The sequence below is a fragment of the Pteropus alecto genome, unplaced genomic scaffold (assembly GCF_000325575.1).
Source record: "Pteropus alecto unplaced genomic scaffold, ASM32557v1 scaffold7, whole genome shotgun sequence".
NCBI classification, from domain to species: Eukaryota; Metazoa; Chordata; class Mammalia; order Chiroptera; family Pteropodidae; genus Pteropus; species Pteropus alecto.
This window is the reverse complement of record NW_006494614.1, coordinates 21134897-21144053: the sequence shown is the minus strand read 5'-3', so window position 1 is coordinate 21144053 and position 9157 is coordinate 21134897. Positions and strand designations below refer to the sequence as shown.

At 35.0% G+C, this 9157-nt stretch overlaps 1 protein-coding gene across 1 annotated transcript in view; it reads left to right on the top strand.

Annotated features, from left to right (window-relative positions):
* Positions 1–9157, top strand: part of KCNQ5 (potassium voltage-gated channel subfamily Q member 5) — a 451205-nt gene that overhangs the window by 163246 nt on the left and 278802 nt on the right. The window lies entirely within an intron of this gene.

The following is a 9157-nucleotide window of genomic DNA, read 5'->3' as shown; positions in this document are numbered from 1 at the left end:
AAATCCTTTGCAGTAAATTAATTTTAAAATTTAAATCCAGAAGTTTACTCATGTGAAACACCTAAGCATGAAGGTACAGTTTTAGTATTTCCTTTTTTTCATCTCATTAATTGAAAAATGTACTGGGAACACAACCAATCCAGGTCACAAAGACAATAATAAGAGTAACTTTTCCTTGGCTGTTTTTGTATGCATTTCTTTTAAAGCAAAACAATCGTTGGCTAGAGTTATAAGTTGGAAACAATTTGGTATAATATTCATAATTTTGCACAGATTTTCACATTGAATCTTGTCAGCTGAATTTAGAAAACACAGCAAATATCAAGCAGAAGAGTACATGGAAAGGTGTTGAATAAGTGGACCATGGTGAGAAAGTTTGGGATTCAAGTTTTTGATCATCCAGTTTAAATTATGTTTATATGGATGGAGTTCCAGTGCTTGATATTTTAGGAGATGCAAAAAAATCAGACATGCTTTTTATTCTCAAGGAGCTTATGGAGTCAGGCAGGCAACATATGACATGTACATGGGAACTTTATATCTCCAGAATCTAACACATACCTGGCAGATAGGAACTGTGAATTGTTCACTTCTTATCCCCAGAACACGGCAAAATGAGAAAATATAGCAAAGGTTAAAAACAGGTTTTTATAAGTGCTCTACTAAAGATGTAAAATTCTATGGAGAGATGAAAGAAAGACGTGAACGAGCCAGATCTTCACTGATGTGCAGGGTATGTGGCTTTGTAGGCAGAGAAGACATGAGCAAAGGCAGTGAGGTTAGAAGATTTAGGAAACATAGATGTACCTGTAAGTAGTTCAGTTTAACTAAAGGGAAGTGGTGAGAAATGAGGTTGAAAAGCAAATTGGCTCGGGACCTATCAGGACCTTGAAAGTTATGCTTGGAAATTTGGACTTGATTCTATAGGCAATGAGGACCCATGGAAGACGTTAGAGCAGGGTAGTACATGATTGGAGTTGAGCTTCAGGAACATAATCATTAAAATGGATCAGTAAATTTCAAATGATAAATACAATAAGGACGAGAGTTAAATCATCTATCAATAAGCATAAAAAGGAGGAGGCCAGTGCAAGAGATACTTAGAAGTTAAATTGATATGACTCATTCTGAGCCTCTTAGTGACAGATGATGCTGCCAGTAGCAGAACCAGGCAGCCTAAAAGAAAGAACTGGTTTTACTAGGGTCATATTAAGTTGAAGGTGCTGGCAAGACATTCGACACCAGAACTCATGAGAGAGATTTTCAGTGGAGAGATCATTTACATACAGAGATAGTTGAAGCCTTGGAATTATTCACTAAGCAAGAAAGGCCTAAGAACAGAAGACTAAGGGCAGATCATTTAGGAATACTCGCATTTACAGAGCAAGAATGCACAGAGAGGAAACAGTCAAAAAAAAAAAAAAGAGCCCCTTGGAGTATCAGGGAAGTTACAGAGGATGAAAGTGTCAGAAAGAAAAGGGCAGACAAGAATTTTATTATTGCAAATAAATATGGAACCTGAGAAAAGATGCTGAATTTGGTGACTAAGAGGAAATTGGTGACCTTTCATGAGAGCAGAAGAGTAGGAAGGAATTGTGGTGAGAAGTAGGTTCAATGAGTATAGATTTTTTTTTTTTCAGGATGTTTGATAGTGAAAGAGATCTTAGAATTATCTTAATTCTACTACTCCCTTAAAATTCACTAACTTTGTTTGGCAATTAAAGGGATAATAGTAAAATTAAAGTAACTTTGTAAGAACAAGGAGACTGCAACAGGCCTATAAACTGAAAGAAAGGTCTCAGCATAACACAAGAGAGCAATATAAAAATTAATAGTGAGTGGTACAAGATCACAAAGCAAGTGGTAACATATGGGACCAAGGATGTAATTGATGTGTTCCAATTTTGAGTTCTACATTGTACGTATAGATCATTGTAATAGTTAATGTGACCTCCAAAACAGCTCAGAACTAGCCATGAGGAGAATCCCAGTGGTGGATTTTAAAATCCAGTCTTGGGGTTGCCTGTGGAGGTGGACTGTCTTTCCATGGATGAATTATCTTATCTATTACCATTGTCCTTCCATTATCATTTTTTTAGAAGTATCACAGAAATAGACTAAGTAATCTCTTCACAAGAGAATTCCTCACTATGGAAAAAGGAACTAGACTACGTAGTGCATTCAGCAATGAGTAGGGAGAAAGTTCTCCCAACACTTGCTTTGCATACGAAAGACAGCCAGTACAAGCATTTCATTGACCTAAAGAATGCACAAATATACATGAGGTATTGTCCAGGGACTGCTGGAATGAATTTGTTGCCAATGTTGAGTAGGAATTTCTTCAGAGTAAAATACTGGGTAAGATACAATAAAGATTCGTCTATTTCCTCCACCAAGAAAGGATAGACAGACTACTCCATCTTAAAAATAAAACCATATTCAAATGCTACAATTAATGTGATTATTATTATTAATATTATGATCAGTACTAATAGAAGTGGTGAAAACATATTTCCCCACTTGTTGTAATATATCTAATTGAGAAATGGTGAGAATAATGTGTAATTTATCTTAGTTTAACAAAGATTTAATTATATGAGAAAAATGATCATAGCATGTTCATTTTAAATACCTAAAACCCAAAAATTCAGACACTTATTTGAGAGTATATGACTCAAAATTAGATTCTAAAAATATGAAACAAATGTGTTACTACAGCACAAATACAAAGACAGCTAAAAATACAGTATAAAAATAAAGATAATAAATATTTCAGGAAAATGCATTAAAATTGAGCACTAATTTAAGAAAGTACCACTCAGCACGATTATGGAACCGGAATTAAAGGCGAGCAGGACCTTAGAGGCTCCTTTGACAGCCTCCTGGTTTTAGAATTGAGGAAACTGAGGCCCGAGGAGTCCAAGAATAACATTACATGAATACTTGCAGATAAATCAAGCAAAATTCCTTCAAAAATCAGTAGGGCATGTTAAACTGTGACAGATTTATATTTGTATATTCATCCGTTAATTTTTAAAAAATATCTAGGCTCAGTTTGAATGAAGCTTAACTTTCAAGCAATGGAACTAGCTGTCTCACATCACACGAGTTAGAAAAATTGTGAATAAGTGAGCATTCACACACTTACTTAAACTTGTATTGAGTGTAGAGAAATGTTGGTTAATAAAAACATTCCATTGAAAAGTCATATGTTAATTCCAACATAGTTTTAAAAAATTAACACGCTTTCTCTGTTTATTAAAACCATAAATCTCCAAATTCAATAAATATGGACACTAATTAATACAGACTGTATTATTGTGGATATTAAGATATTTTTATAATTTCAAGAATTTGTTTATGTTTATTACACAAAGTAAGTATACTGCAGGAGAAAACAGCTAGGAAGGGTGTTTTTCTGAGTGTTATACAGTTTACTTGTATTCATACTACATATGTTGCTATTTTGATTATTAGTTTTATGAAAGCTAAGATCAGCTAATTTGAAATTTACATAAACACTGCTATTAATATTTAACTAAAATCTATGCATAACTTAAAATGGGTGTGTAATATTTGCTATGTATTTTACAGAAGTATAAATATTATACTAATTTGATGATTCTCTTAACTCTTATGTGTTAAGAATTATTTTAGAGATATTTTGGAATTTTTGATAACAAAATTAGTTGATTTGCATAGTTTCCTATTTCACAGAAATACTTCATTTGGATACATGCATGTGCTTTGTTAGACATGACACACACTCCGAAATGAGAGCTAATATCTATATATTCATTATGGAGTAAAAAGTTCTACTACTATTGATGTCCATTATTTTGTGATTTAAAAATTTAAAAAGTTAGTAACATATACAGTAGACACAGGGAATTAATATTTATCTTGCAATAAAGCAACTAAATAAACAGTAAATCTGTAAATAAAAATAGCAAAAATTTAAAATAAAATCATGTCATTATATAACTTGATTCATATTTCTTCATAATTTGAAGCTTTTTTCTTTTTTTTTTTACAAAATCACTACTAAAATTAATTGTTTCATGTTTCTTTCAAGAGTATTCAAAAATAAGAGTTATCTAATATTCCAAAAGCAAGCCAAGTGAGGAATATCTAAGATAAATATTCAGTAAAACTTCTAGGGCCCTGTAGATGGGTCCCCTTGTTCCAGAAAAGACTCCTCTCCCTTCTTCATCACCCACTTTCTAGTCCAATGCCCCGGGGACTTTATGGTTAATCAGCAAAAGGTTACCACTCACTATTATTATTGCCCCGTTTGGCATGTCTCACTTAGTTGAGTAACTTCTCACCTATCATGTTTTGCCAGCTCAGCTTTGGCCAGTGCCTCCTGAGCTTCTCTAAAGGTAACTTAAGCTTCTGTTTGCCTGCCTGTTGTAGTAGTTCCTGATTTCCACTTCCTGTGTAGCTTGTTGACTTGAGAGGAGAGATCCACACTTGATTTCTGCTCTGGACCCTTCCTCTGCCCAGTGCTTTGCAGATCGCCTTAATAGAGACTCCTCCTGCTGGGCATTGCACTGCTTCTCCACTTTTCTCACTCTCTATACCTAGAGCCTTGGATCCTATCTTCCTTATACCAATGGGGGCCCATTCGGCTCAGATACTTCTAATCTTAGCCATAGTAATTGAGTTTCAGTCTTTGTTTTTCTTTTGGGATATCAACTCTTCTTGTCATAGTGTGTGGAAGTTCAAATGGACCAAATAGAGGACCTCATGGATCCCATTTGAGGGCCAAAATGCTTTTTTCATTAACTGGATAGATGAGAGAACTGAGGCGTACAGAAGTTAAGTCACTTGAACAGATCACCCAGCAGGTGAAAATTAGAGCTGGGATTCAAACACAGAGTAAGAATGCCCAAAAATGTGTTCTTAAACTCTTACATTGACAATAAGAGGGTAAGCAGGGTAAGAGTGGAATATTGAGGAGATTACTAACAAATCTTCTAACCCATTACAAGTCATCAAAAGGCCCTTATTTTTCCTTTTTTTTTTTTGGTTAAGTAAATTTAATAGGCTGTGAATTTATATATAAATTTCAAAAATTATATGTGTTCTGTAATAAAAAAGTGTATTTAAATATTTCATTTTTCTATAGTAGGGAGAATTAAATGCATTAAACATAAAGACAGAGTAGGCTTGAGGGGAAAGTTCAGGGAGAAAAAAATGGGAGTTTTTTTGCTCTGTGGCATCAAATCGAAGACATAGTCACAAAAAAACATTGGCAACTCTGGAGATGTCAATGAAATATGTCATTTCTCTCTAAAATGAGGATCTGCCTCTGAACACCAGAATAGCCTTAGAACTATACACATATGAACTTAGGGTTTTATAGAAATATAAGAATTATCACTTTTCGAATAGTGTCTTGTGCATTTATCTTGTGATTGCTGGAATATTTTATGAATACATTTATAAATGTGAAGGAGCTGCATTAAGTTAACCCACTGGGCTCTTAGCTGGACTTCTGGGGAAGAGAAGCTGAGATACAGATAATGAATATGAATGCTGTGACAGAAATGGAAGGACAAAGAAAGAAAAGTGACAAGTACCACCAAAGACTGTGTGTCTTTAAAGACTAGTGGAATAGTGAAAATAATGTGGGGATCTTGAGATACACTGATAAGACTTCTAGTAACTGTGATGGACAGATGTTAGAGATGTGACAGGGACTGCAACTGTATTTTGTAAATGGCAGTGGAATATTCTGCATAGTTACCTAACATTAGTGTTCTAAGTCATTCAAAATCTGTCCGCAAAAGGAGCTCTCTACTAAAATTCCTGTTTCGAGGACCCTCCTAGCCATGCCACCTCCAATAAAGAAAAAAACACTCTAAGGAAAGAATACCAGAGATCAGTCTTGGGTTCTAATTCTCTTCTCTCTAACATTTGGACACTTACAGACATTATCCTTTTCCTTGAGCTCAACTGTAGTATACATATACATGAGAAATAAATTTACTTATCTTCCTCCCAAATTGCCTCTCATTGAATTTCATATATTATGTCCTGTCATTGTGGAAGACATTTAGAGCTAAATATTCCAGCACAGCTAAAATGCCACAGCTATTTATCTCTCCTTCTGAATAGTTGTGGGATTTTTTCTTTTCTACCATTTTTTTTTTTTTTTTTTTTTTTTTGCAGTGGCTACTCATGAAGTTTCAAAGGACTTGATAGATGATAGATGATATATAGATGATACATACATAGATACACAGATACATAGATGATAGATAAATGATGATGATAGATAGATGATAGATAGATAGATGATAGATGATAGATAGATAGATAGATGATAGATAGATAGATGATAGATAGATAGATGATAGATAGATAGATAGATGATAGATAGATAGATGATAGATAGATAGATAGATAGATAGATAGATAGATAGATAGATAGATAGACAGACACAGACAAGCAGACAGACAAACAGCTTTCTCCAAATTTCCAGTCATTTGATAATTTCTGACACTACTCTCCTCTCACATCATCTCTTCATCTCCTTCACTTCTACTTTTAGAACAAACCAGTAATTTTCAACCTGGACTATTATACTTTTCTTTTATTGCATTTCTTAGAGTCCAGGACTCTAGCATTGTCTCACTAAAGTATCTTACTGTTGCTGTCAAAATGGCCCGAACATAACTCTTTAATGATTTCTAGTTTTTCTCCTTAGGCTTCTTGCAATGTTTCTTCTTATCTAATAAACCAGGACGAAGGAGTTCAGTCTCTGCATTCAGGGTCTCATCACACCCCATGAACTGCCCCATTGCATTCCGTATGCCTCCTGTCCACTACTCTCAGTCTTATCCCCAAGAACCTTCACTCATAGCATGCTCCATGCCACCCTCAAGTAATTTTAGAAATATCTATTTTCTGCATACATCCTTTCCTGACCACCTTGGGAGACTATCAAATTCCTGAAATGACTGACTTAAGATGTAGCCTCTAAAGACCCCTGCCTTATAACACCAGTTGGAACTTTCCTCCTATGAAACATTATTATTGCCTGGTGTCTTAGTCAGCTCAAGTTGCAATAACAAAATACCATAGACTATGTGGCTTAAACAACAGCCATTTACTTCTCACAATTTTGGAAGCCAGAAAGTCTAAGATTAATGCGCTAGCAGATTCGGTTTCTGGAGAGAGCTCTCATTCTGGCTTGCAGACTGCTGCCTTTTCTGTGTCTTCACAAGGAAGAGAAAGAGAGCGCTGGTCTCTCTTACTCTTCTTATAATGACACTTATCACATTATGGGGGCCTCACCCTCAGGATTTCATCTAAACCTAATTACCTCCTACAGACTTCATGTCCAAATACCATCACATGGGGGTTAGGGATTCAACATATAAACTTGAGGGAACACAAATATTCAGTCCATACATCCAGTCAGTTTCTGCTTGTGTGTATATGGTCATCTCCATTAGCCACAAAGGATGTTTACAATAAACACTTATAGATCTATTGCTTAGTAAAGTCATAGAATGACTTTCTTTTTTGTGGTGTCTGCTGAGCTTTGTTCTTAACAACAGGCTGCACCATGGTAACCAGGAGCTAAATCACAAATAAATGGCAATAGGACACATCCACGGATGCTCCCATAAAGTGTGCTTCTTAAGCTGTGCATCTTGCAGATACTTCTATTTCTCTGATTTCTCTTAATAAGTTTTATTTTCTATCCATTTTTATGAACATCTAGCATGTATTGGAGAATGGGAAGACAAAGCAATTCATAAAATCTATGCGCTAGTTTTCTATTGCTGCTGAAACAAATTACCTACCACAAACTTAGTGGCTTAGAACAACACAAATTTATTATTTTACAGTTCTGGATATCGGAAGTCCAAAATAGGTCAGAGCTGAAATCAAGGTGTTGACAGAGCTGCATTCTCTTCTAGAGTCTCTAACCGAGAATCCATTTCCTTCTCTTTTCCAGATTCCATGGCCCACCTGCATTCCTTGGCTCATGACCCCATATCACTCAGACCTCTGCTTCAATCGTCACTTATCCTTCTCTGACTCTGACCCTCTTGGGCCCACTCTGACAATTCAAGATAACCTCCCCATTTCGAGATTCTTAACCACAGCTCTAAAGTCCTTTTGCATGTAAGATAACATATGCACAGGCTCCAGAGATTAGGACATGAACATCTGTCTACCCCACACTACTTAGTTGTTCATATGAACCTGTGTATAATACTGTTCACATACTGAATTGAAAATAAATATATATTCAAATTAAGAGAGGAAAGGTGTTTGTTAAAATCCCAGCAAGCAGGAGCTTAATGACTGGTAGAGCACCATATTCTGCATTTTTTATGGCAGAATATCTATCACAAATTCTTAACATATAAGTGAAATCCTATAGTGTTTATTTTTCTCTGTCTGACTTAAGTATCTTCTAGGTCCATCAGAGCAATATCTTTTTTTTAATCCCCTTCCTTTTCATACGTAGGGGTCTTGTTTTCTTATCCTTTCAACCACTCTATCTTTTGGTTGGAGCACTTAATTTTTTTCCATTTAAGGTACTTATTAATAGGAATTTAGTTGTTACCATTCTTTATTCCTGTTTTTGATACACGTTTTTTTCTTATTAAAGAAGTCTCTCCAACATTTCCTGTGATACTGGTTTGGTGGTGATAAATTCCTTTAGCTTATTGTCTGGGAAGCTCTTTCTCTGTCCTTCAACTCTAAATGATAACTTTGCTGGATAAATTATTCTTGGTTGTATATCCTGGGTCTTTATCCTGTCAAATATTTTTTGCCAAGCCTTTCTGTTTTGCATAGTTTCTTTTGAGAAATCAGCCGCCAGTCTTGTAGGTGTTCCTTTATATGTAATTATTTGTTTTTGTCTCGCTGCTTTTAATATTCTTTCCTTGTATTTAACCTTTGGCATTTTAATTATGTTGTCTCTTGGTGGGTCCACTTTAGATCTCTGATTTTTGTAATTCTCAGCTTCCTGAAGTTTTATGTCCATTTCCTTCACCAGGTTAGGAAAGTTTCTCATTGTTATTTATTAAAACAACTGTTCAACATCTTGATTTTCTTTAGTTACACTGATCAGATGAATATTTGGAGACTTAATAGTGTCCCATATCCTCCTTAAATTATTTGCAT